Consider the following 11,828-nt stretch of genomic DNA (forward strand, 5'->3'; position numbering starts at 1 on the left):
AAAGAAAAAAGGATAGTAAAAATATAAGGACAGATTAAGAGACCTCTGGGACATCAAGCATACTAACACTCACATTACAGAGGTCCCAGAAGAAGAGGAGAGGAGAGGAAGCAGCAGAAAGTTTATGTGAAGAAGTAATAGTTGAAAACTTCCTTACCCTGGGAAAGGAAACAGATATCCAGGTCAGGGAGCATAGAGAGTTGTAAGCCAGGTGAACCAAAGGCAGTCTGCACCAAAACACATAATAATTAAAACATCAAAAATTAAAGATAAAATCTTAAAAGCAGCAAGGGAAAAGCAACTAGCTATATACAGGGGAAATCCCATGAGATTATGAGCTGATTTTTCAGAAGAAACTTTGCAGGCTAGAAGAAAGCAGCATGATATATTCAAAGTGCTGAAGGGGAAAACCTATAGCCAAGAAAACTCTACTCAGCAAGTTTCTCATGTAGAATTGAAGGAGAGATTTAAGTTTCCTGGGGTGGGGGGAATCTAAAAAAGTTCTTAACCACTAAATTGACCTTACAAGAAATGTTGAAGGAAAGAAAATATATTTACTAGAAGAAAATTTGAGGGACCCCTGGATGGCTCAGTCAGTTAAGTATCTGCCTTCGGCCCAAGTCACAACCCCAGGGCTCCTTGCTCAGCATGGAGTCTGCTTCTCTGCCTGCCACTCCCCTTGCTTGGCCATACTCTCTGACAAATAAATAAATTAATTAATAAATATTTCTTAAAAAATAGAAGAAAATTACAAAAGGAATAAACTTCCCTGGTAAAAAGCAAACATGCTATATACAATATGTAAAGCATGACATTACATATAGAAAATGTGGAGGGGAAGGAGTAAAAATGTAGTGCTTTCAGAATGTTTGAATTTAAACAACAACAACATAGAGTGCTATATAGTTAGGATGTTATAAATTAACCTTATGGTAATGGAAAACCTATAATAGATGCACAAAAAAATAAACAGAAAGGAATCAAAGAATAAGGCTAAAGTCATTAATTACAAGATAAGAGAGTAAGAGAAGGAGAAACAGAAGAACTAAAAAAAAAAAAAAAAACTATAAAAAAAGCCAGTTAACAAAATAGCAATAAACACACACATATCAATAATTATAGGTAAATAGTATATATGCTCCAATTAAAAGATAGGGTGACCAAATGGATAGAAACAAAGCCCATTTAAATGTCACCTACAGGAGACTCACTTCAGACCTAAAGACATAAACAGACTAAAAGTAAAGAATGGAAAAAAACTTTTCATGCAGATGGAAGTGAAAAAAAAAAAAAAACAAAATAAAACTGGCGTACTAATAGTTCTATCAGACAAAATAGACTTTAAAACAAAGACTGTAACAAAGACAAAGAAGAGTATGATAAAGGAATCAATTCAACAGAAGATATAAAACTGTAAATATCTATGCACCCACTATAGGAGCACCTAAATAGGTAAAGCAAATATTAATGGACATAAAGGGACAAATTGATAGTAATACAATAGTAATTGGGAACATTAACACCACACTTATATCAATGGATATATTACCAGACAGAAAATAAATAAGGAACCAAAGGCTTTGAATTACTCATTAGGCCAGATGGACTTAACAAACACATACAAAACATTCCATCCATACACACCAAGATACATATCCTTTTCAAGTGCACATGGAATACTGTCCAGGATAAGATCACATGTTGGGACACAAAACAAGTCTCAACAAATTTAAGAAGATTGAAATCATATCAAGCATCTTTTCTGACCACAATTGTATGACACTGGAAGGAATTATATGGATGGGAGGAATTATATATATGACAATTATAAGGAAAAAAACCCAAGAATACACAAACACATGGAGGCTGAACTACAAGCTATGAAAGAAAAAATTTTAAATACCTGAAGACAAAGGAAAATGGAAAAAAATGGTTCAAAATCTTTGGGATACAGCAAAAAAAGTTTAAAAAGGGAAGTTTATAATGATACAAGATTCCCTCAAGAAATAAGAAAAATCTCAAATAAAAAATCTTTACTTATATCTAAATTAACTAGAGAAGGAAGACAAAACAAAGCCCCAAATTAGTAAAAGGAAATAAAAATGAGAGTGGAAATAAATGAAATAGAGATTTAAACAAAGTAGAATAGATCAATGAAACTAAAGCTGGTTCTTTGAAAAAATAAAGAAAATTGATAAACCTTTAGCCAGACTCATGACATAAAAAAAGAGGAAACTCAAATATATGAAGTTAGAAATGAAGTGAGAAATACCACAGAAATACAAAGAATTATAGAAGACTATTGCAATAAATTATATGCCAACAAATTGAATACCCTAAAAGAAATGGATAATTTCCTAGAAACATACAATCTTCTAAAACTGAATTGGGAGGAAATAGAAAACTCAGATCAATTACTAATAACTAAGTTGAATCAGTAAAAACTAAAAAACAAAGCAAAAAAAAACAAAAATAGAAAACAAAAACAAAACCTCCCAACAAACAAAAGTCCAGGACCAGATGACTTCACAGATGAATTCTACCAAACATTTAAAGAAAAGTTAATACCTATTCTCAAATTATTTAAAAAAAAAAATAGAGAAGGGAAAACTTTCTAATTCATTCTATACAGCACTGATACCAAAACCAAAAAAGACACTACAAAAACAAAACAAGAAGAAACTACAACCAAAACCTCTGAAGGAGATAAATGCAAAAATTCTCGACAAAGTATTAACAAACCAAATTCAACAATACTATAAATAATCGTTCACCACAAGCAAGATTTATTCCAGGGATCGTTCAATATCAGCAAATCAATCAAGGGAATGTACCACATTAACAAAATGAAGAATAAAAACCATATGATCATCTCAGTAGATGCAGAAACAGCATTTCACAAAATTCAACATTCACTTATGATAAACTTTGTGGATTTAGACAGGATATAACTCAAGATAATAAAGGCCATATATGGCACAAACCCATGGCTAAGATCATAATCAATGGTGAAAAATGGAAAGTTATTCCTCTAAAATCTCATCATTTTTATTCACTCACATCATTTTTATTCAACATAATACTGGAAGTCCTAGCTACAGCAATCAGAGAAGGGGGAGAGAGATATAAAAATATCTGGCTGTGTTGCATAAACAATGAATCTTGGAACAATGAAAAAGTTAAATTAAAAAAATGACGAACAAGAAGTAAAACTGTCACTATTCACAAATGACCTGATCCTCTAGATAGACAAACCTAAATATTCCAACAACAGTAACAACAAAACCACATTAAAATAAATGAATCCAAGAAAAATTGCAGGACAAAAAAATTAATATACAGATCTGTTGCATTTCTATACACTAATAATGAACTATCAGAAAGAGAAATTTTAAAACAACCCTATTTACAATAGGATTATACCATGTTCATGGTTTGGAAGAATTAATATTGTTAATTAACATTGTTAAAATGTCCACATTACACAAAGCAATACACAGATTCAGTGGAATACCTATCAAAATACCAACAGTATTTTTTTTTACAGAAGTAAAACAAATAATCCTAAATTTGTATGGAACCATAAATAATCCTAAAATTTGTATGGAACCTCAAATATTCAAAGCAATCTTAAGAAAAGAAGAACAAAGCTGGAGGTATCATAATTCCAGATTTTAAGATAAACTACACACTACAGTAATCAGAAGAGTATGGTACTGGCACAAAATATGACACATAAATAAGTGGAACAGAATAGAGGCCAGAAATAAACCCATAATTATATGATCAATCTACAACAAAAGAGGCAAGAATATACAATGGGAAAAAGATAGTCTCTTCAACAAATGGTGTTAGGAAATCTGGAAAAAAAATGAACCTGGACAGCTTCCTTAGACCATATACAAAAATGAACTAAAAATAGATTAAAGACCTTAATGGAAGACCTAAAACCATAAAACTTCTAAAATAAAACATAGGTAGTAATCTCTTTGATAAAAGCCTTAGTGATATTTTCTGGATGTGTCTCTTTAGGCAAGAGAAACAAAAGTAAAAATCAACTTTTAGAAGTATATCAAGCTACAAAGCTTTGGGCAGTGAAGAAAACCATCAACAAAATGAAATGACTCTGTACTAAATGGGAGAAGATATTTGCAAATTATATATTCAGTAAGGGGTTAACAAACAATGAATTTTGGGACACTGAAAAATTTTTAAATTAAAATTTAAAAAATAACCAAATATATATAAGGAATATACATAACTCAAGTTAAAATAAAATCCAAATAATTTGATTTAAAAATGGGCAGAGTAAATGAATAGGCATTTTTTTGAAGAAGAAACTCAGATGGCCAAGAGATACATGAATAGATGCTCAACATCATTAATTATCAGAGAAATGAAAATCAAAACCACAATGAGCTATCACCTCACACGAGTCAGAATGACTAGCATCAAAAAGACAAGAAATAACAAGCACTGGTGAAAATGTGAAGAAAAGGGAACCCTCATGTATTGTTGGTGCAAATATAAATTGGTGCCACCACTATGAAAAAAGTATGGCGGTTTCTTGAAAAATTAAAATGGAAATACCATACAACCCAGTAAATCTAGTTGGGTATTTACCCAAAGAAAATGAAAATGAAAGCACTAAGTTGAAAAGATACAGCACCCCTATGTTTACTATAACATGATTTATAATAGCCAAAATATTGAAGCAATCTAAATGTCCATTGAGAGATAAATGGATAAAGAAAATGTGGTGTGTACACACACACACACACACACACACACACACACACATGCATACAAGCACAATGGAATATTATTCAGTCATTAAAAAAATACAGTCTTGCCATTTCAAACAACATGGGTAGACCCAGATGGGATTATGCTAAAACCAACAACAGCAACCTACTCCTTTTCATACTGCCATAGCAGGATGTGTTCTCTCTTCTGCCTCCTTCTACTGTTAAGAAACCTTGTGATTACTTTGACTCAGATAATCTGGGTGATGTGTCTTAAGGTTAACTGATTAGCAAACTTAATTCAACTTTCTCCCTTTATTTCCCTGTGCCATATCTAATTCTGGTCACCAATTACATTGTTTAAGGGAGATGTTTTCCCATATACTGGTGGGCAATTCTTGGATACTAGCCAGATGTCCTATAATTCAACTCAATCTGACATAACCCACACAGTGATAGCATCAAATTCTACAGCTTCAGGGCTCAGTCCGCCAAGACAGCCCCCTACCCACCTCAGACACCAACCACAAGTCCCAGGTTATTACCTGTATTTCTAACAGGCTATAGATGGGAGGCTCCAATGATCCCTTCCTTGAATATGATTAATTTGCTAGAGTGGCTCATAGAAGTCAGAGAAACATTTTACATACTAGATTGCCAGTTTATTATAAAATGATTTAATTCAGGAAGAGTTAGAAGAGATGCATAGAACAAACTATGGGGAAGGATGCAGAGCCTCCATGCCCTTCTCTAACATGTCACTCTCTCTGACTCTCCATGTGTTCACCAGTCCAAAAGCTCTCCAAATATCCTGTTCTGGGGTTTTTATGGAGGCTTCATTAGGTAGGCACAAATGATTAAATCATTGGTCATAGGTGATTGACTCAACCTCTAGCTCCTCTCCCCAACTTCTCCCCAGAAATCAAGGAGTAGGACTAAAAGTTCCAAAACTATATTCATGGTTGGTTCCCCTAGCAACTAGGCCTCATCCTCAGATTGCTCAGGAGAGTTCTAAACTATCACGTCATCAACATAAAAGACACCTTGATCATTCTCATCACTTAAGAAACTCCAAATGTTTTAAAAACTCTGCGCCAGAAATAGGTGTGGAGACTAAAGACCTATTTCTTACTATAAATCATAATATAACACTGTATAATTTCTTAAACCCATTCCAAGGATTAGGATGTGGACATTTTGGGAGGATCATTAATCTGTCTACCACAAGGTGGCTATGGGTAAAAAACTTGCTAGCTTTTCAGGATTATCTCTTATGCTTTTTTGTAGGACAAACTTTTTGTATTTTTGATGTTGTTTATGGTACTGAGTTAATACTTGAGGTTCATTTTTCCTCCATGTGGTTATCCAGTTTTTCCAGCAACCATTAAAAAGAAAAATTACTCTTTCCCCATTAAATTATATTGGATCTTTGTAACAAAAATCAATTGACCATATACATATGGGTCTATTTCTGAAATCTTTATAATACTCCATTATTTTGTATGTCTATATTTACACAATTTTCAGCTTGTCTTGATTATGGTAGCTTTATAATAAATCTTGAAATCAGGTAGTTTTAGTTTTCCAACTTTTTCAAAATCATTTTGGCCATTCTAAGTCCTTTGTATTTCCATATAATATTTGGAATTAGCCTGTCAATTTCCTCAACATTGGCCTGCTAGGATTATGATTGGGATTGTATTGAATCCTTTTATACATTGCTGGGTTGATTTTATAAACTACTGAGTTCAATTTGCTAATATTTTATCAGGAAATTTTACATTTATTTTCATAAGGAATATTCCATAGTTTTCCTTTTTTTGTAATATTTGTGGAATAAGATTAACACTAGCTTTATAAAATGAATTGGGAAGGATTCCCTCCTCCACTATTTTCTGAAGTTTGTGTAGAATTCATATTATCTCTTCTTTAAAACATGCATGTCTTTATACTTTAAAGTATGTTATAGTGGAGAGGGGAAGATGGTGGTGGAATAGGAGAACCCTAGGCCCATGTCATTCCACAAATACAACTATATAACTATAAAATCATCCCAAATACCCCAGAAATTGACCTGAAGACTAGAACAAGCTCCACAACTCAAGGTAGAGAAGAGGACACATCCAAGATGGTAGGAAGTGCAGAGATGTGGTTAGAGAAAGCAAAGGATCATGACCACTGTGGTGGGGAAGGGAGCATTGGTCATGAGGAAGGGTGAGAGACACACTAAAACAGAGGGAAGTACACAGGGAAAATGAATCCTCACAGCAATGGGCTTGGAAAGTGAGAGGGCCTGAATTTTGTGAACCACTGCAACCAGCAGTGCTTAAAGTCTGGAGATTTAAAGGTCAGCAGGCCTGGCTCAGGAAGAGTCCATAAGCATTGAGACTGCTCCTGGAGAGAAGGCAGGGCAAACAGCTTATGGGCATACAGCATGGAAATAGAAAGCTGAAGGGTCTCTGGGGCACAAAATGGGCAGGTTATTGTTCATCTTGGAGCATGATACAGAGAGGCAGCAGAGATACCTCCAGGAACAAAGGAACTGGCAGGTTCCATTTATATCCTTTGTCCCTTGGCATAAGCTAAGGACCACCCATGGGAATAAACATAGCACCAACAATTGCTACCTAATTTGCTCAAAGACCCACCCCCCCACTCCATGCTCCAGTGGAACTACCCTTCTCAGTCATACTTGCCTCAGTCCCACTCCAGCAGTTCTCACTTCTCAGATGACCAGCCCACACCCTACCCACACCACATCTTCTGACCTGGGAATTTTGCAGGCTCTAGCAGCAGTGGTGACAAGTCTCATTTCACAAGCATACCAGAATACATTTGGTTAAAACATATCTCATTCAGGCCAGGTACCAAACAATGGCCACAACGGGTAAAGAGAGCATCTGCAGATAACTGGCCCAAAGGATAAAGGGCCAGAACAAGTAGCAGAGCATATACAGCACACAGTGGGGATATGCCCAGAAGTGCCAGGCCTTGGGGAACAGCGTACACTGCATGACAGGGTGCTACAACCTTCTCTCCCTAAGGCCATTAACTTAAAAAAAGGAACTGACTTTCCTAACATAGGAAACAGTCACAGAGACTTAGACAAAATGAGAAGACAAAGAAATTTGTCCCAAATGAAAGAACAGGACATGGCCACAGCTGGAGATTGAAGCAAAACAGGTATAAGTAATATACCTGATGGGGTATTTAAGGTAACAATCATAAAAATATTTACTGGACTTGAGGAAAGTGTGGAAGACATCCAAGAGATCTTTAACACAGCAATACAAAAGAGCTAATCAGAGATGAAGAGTGCATTAAATGACATTAGAAACACACTTGAGGGATGAATTAATGACCTAGAAGATAGAATAATGGAAAACAATGGAGTTGAACAAAAGAGAGACAAAGAAATTATGCAAAATAAGAATAGACTTAAGGAATTCAGTGATAATATAATAATATTCACATCCTAGAAGTCCTAAGAGGAAGAGGAGGAGGAGAAGGCAGTGGCAGGGGGTGCAGGTGAGAGGCAGAAGATTTATTTGAAGAAATAATAGCTGAAAACTTCCCTAATTGGGAAAGGAAACAGATATCAAGATCCAGGAGGCACAGAGGACCTCCAACAAAATCAACAAAAGAAGATCCACACAAAAACATATTGTAATTAAATTGGCCAAATATAGTGATAAAGAAAAAAAACTTAAAAGCAGCAAGACAAGAGAAGACAGTAACATACAAGAGAAACCCCATAAGGCTATCAGGAGATTTTTCAACAGAAACTTTCCAAGCCAGAAGGGAGGTGAATGATATGTTCAAAGTGCTGAATGGGAAAAATCTGTAGCCAAGAATACTTTTCCCAGCAAGGCTATCATTCAGAACAGAAGTATAGATAAAGAGTCTCTCAGACAAACAAAAACTAAAGGAGTTAGCCACTAAAACAGTCCTGTAAGAAATATTAAAGGGGACTCTATGAATGGAAAGAAAAAGCCAAAAGGGACAGTATGTGGACAGGAAATACAAATGCAATAAAAATGAATATTTCTGTAAAAAAAAAAAATCAAAGAACCCACAAAATAAAAGGATGTAAAATAGGACATTACACAACCATCAATTTAATATAGATTGTCATAGGTAGAAGAGGTTAGATACAAATCTAATGGTAACCACAAGTCAAAAACCACTAATAAATATGCAAAGAGTAAAGAGAAAGAAATTTGAATGTCACTAAAGAAAATCAATAAAACATGGAAGAGTGAAAGACAAGAAAGGGTCAGAGAAAAATCTTCGGAAACAACCATAAATCAAGGAAAAAAAGGTCAATAAATACACATCTATCCATAATTCCTTTGAATGTAAATGGACTAAATGCTCCACTCAAAAGACATAGGGTGACAAAATGGATTAAAAAAATAAGACCCGGGATGCCTGGGTGGCTCAGTTGGTTAAGCAGCTGCCTTCCGCTCAGGTCATGATCCCAGCGTCCTGGGATCGAGTCCCACATCGGGCTCCTTGCTCGGCAGGGAGCCTCCTTCTCCCTCTGCCTCTGCCTGCCATTCTGTCTGCCTGTGCTCGCTCTCTTTCACTCTCTCTCTCTCTCTCTCTGATAAATAAATAAAGTATTAAAAAAAAAATAAGACCCATCTATATGCTGCCTATGAGACTCATTTTTGACCTAAGGCACTTGCAGATTGAAAGTAAGGGGATGAAGAAACATCTATCATACAAACAGATGTCCAAAAAGAAAAAGAAAGAAAAAAAAATAATAACAATACATATATTGGACAAAACAAACATTAAAGCAGAGACCATAACAAGAGACAAAAAAGTATACTATATAATAATAAAGGACACAATCCAATAAGAACATATAACAACTGTAAATATTTATATACTTAACATAGAAACACCCAAATATGTAAAATAGTTAGTAATGAATATAAAGGAACTAATTTATAGTAATGATAGAGAGGACTTTTAATACCCCACTTGCATCATTAGATATTTCATCTCAACAGAAAATAAATAAGAAAACAGTGGCTTTGATTGACACTGATGGATTTAACAGATAGATTCAGAACATTCCATCTTAAAATATCAGAATGCACATTCTTTCCAGGTACACATGAAACATTCTCCAAAATAGGTCACATATTAGGCCACAAAACCAGCCTCAAAAAACAAGAAGATTAAAGTCTAATCATGCATTTTTTTCTGACCACAATGCTATGATGCTAGAAGTCAACCACAGGAAAAAATCTGGAAAGACACATACATGTAGATTAAAAAAGGAATGGGTCAACCAAGGGAAAAAAAAAAATCAAAAAGTACATGGAAACAAATAAATGAAAACACAATGGTCCAAAACTTTTGCAATGTAGTAGAAGAAGTTTTAAGAGGGAAATTTATAGCAATTCAAGCCTGCCTAGAAATAAACCTAATCAAAGAGGTGAAAGACCTGTACTCTGAATACTATAAAATGTTGATGAAAGAAATTGAAGATGACACAAAGAAATGGAAAGACATTCCATGCTCATGGACTGGAAGAGTATTATTAAAATATCTGTCGACTCAAAGCAGTCTACACATTCAGTACAATCCCTACCAAAATACCAACAACATTTTTAATAGAGCTAGAATGAAAAATCCCCAATTTCATATGGAAACACAAAAGACTCCACCTAGCTAAAGCAATTTTGAAAAAGAAAAGCAAAGCTGGAAGCATCACAATTTCAGACTTCAAGGTATATTACAAAGCTGTAGTAATCAAAACAGTATGGTGCTGGCACAAAAACAGACACACAGATCAATGGAACAAATAGAAAACCCAGAAATAAAATCACAATTATATGGCTAACTAATCTTCAACAAAGGAGGCAAAAATATGGGAGAATGTCTTCAACAAATGGTACTGGGAAAACTGGACAGCAACATGCAAAAGAATGAAGCTGGGCCACTTTCTTAAACCATACACAAAAATAATTCCAAATGGATTAAAGATCTATATGTAAGACATGAAACCATAAAAATTCTAAAAGAGAGCACAGGCAGTAACTTCTCTGACATTGACTATAGCAATGTTTTTCTAGATGTTTCCTGAGGCAAGGGAAATAAAAGAAAAAATAAACTATTGGAACTACATCAAAATACAAAGCTCTGCACAGTGAAGGAAACAGTTAACAAAACTAAAAAGCAACCTACATAATGGGAGAAGATATTTGCAAATGACATATCTGATAAAGAGTGTATCAAAAATATATAAAGAATTTACACAACCCAATACCAAAAAATATCCCCAAATAATCTAATAAAAAATGGACAGAAGACACAAACAGATATTTTTCTAAAGAATACATACAGAACACAATGAATCATGTAATGCACTACATCAAAAACATAACAAATAGCATGGAGGACAAGGGGAGATGGAGAGGAGAAGGGAGTTGAGGGAAATTGGAAGGGGAGGTGAACCATGAGAAACTATGAACTCTGAAAAACAATCTGAGGGTTTTGAAGGGGTGGGGGGGTGGGAGGTTGGGGGAACCAGGTGGTGGGTATTAGAGAAGGCACAGATTGCATGAGCACTGGGTGCTGAAAAGAAATAAAAAATAAAAAAAAAACTAATGATGTACTGTATGGTGACTAACATTTCATAATAAAAAATTATTTTAAAAGGTAAAAAAAAAAAGACATAAAGTTGACCAAAAGACACATGAGAGGATGCTTATCATCTCATCACCAAGGAAATACACATCAAAACTACAGTGAGATATCTCCACACTGTTCTCCAAAGTGGCAGCACCAACTTGCATTCCCACCAACAATGTAAGAGGGTTCCCCTTCTCCACATCCTCTCCAACACACGTTGTTTCCTGTCTTGCTAATTTTGGCCATTCTAACTGGTGTAAGGTGGTATCTCAATGTGGTTTTAATTTGGGTCTCCCTGATGGCTAGTGATGATGGACATTTTTTCATGTGTCTGATAGCCATTTGTATGTCTTCATTGGAGAAGTGTCTGTTCATATCTTCTGCTCATTTTTTATATGATTATCTGTTTTGTGTGTGTTGAGTTTGAGGAGT

This window comes from Mustela nigripes, chromosome 10 (genome assembly GCF_022355385.1).
Source record: "Mustela nigripes isolate SB6536 chromosome 10, MUSNIG.SB6536, whole genome shotgun sequence".
In the NCBI taxonomy this organism is placed as follows: Eukaryota; Metazoa; Chordata; class Mammalia; order Carnivora; family Mustelidae; genus Mustela; species Mustela nigripes.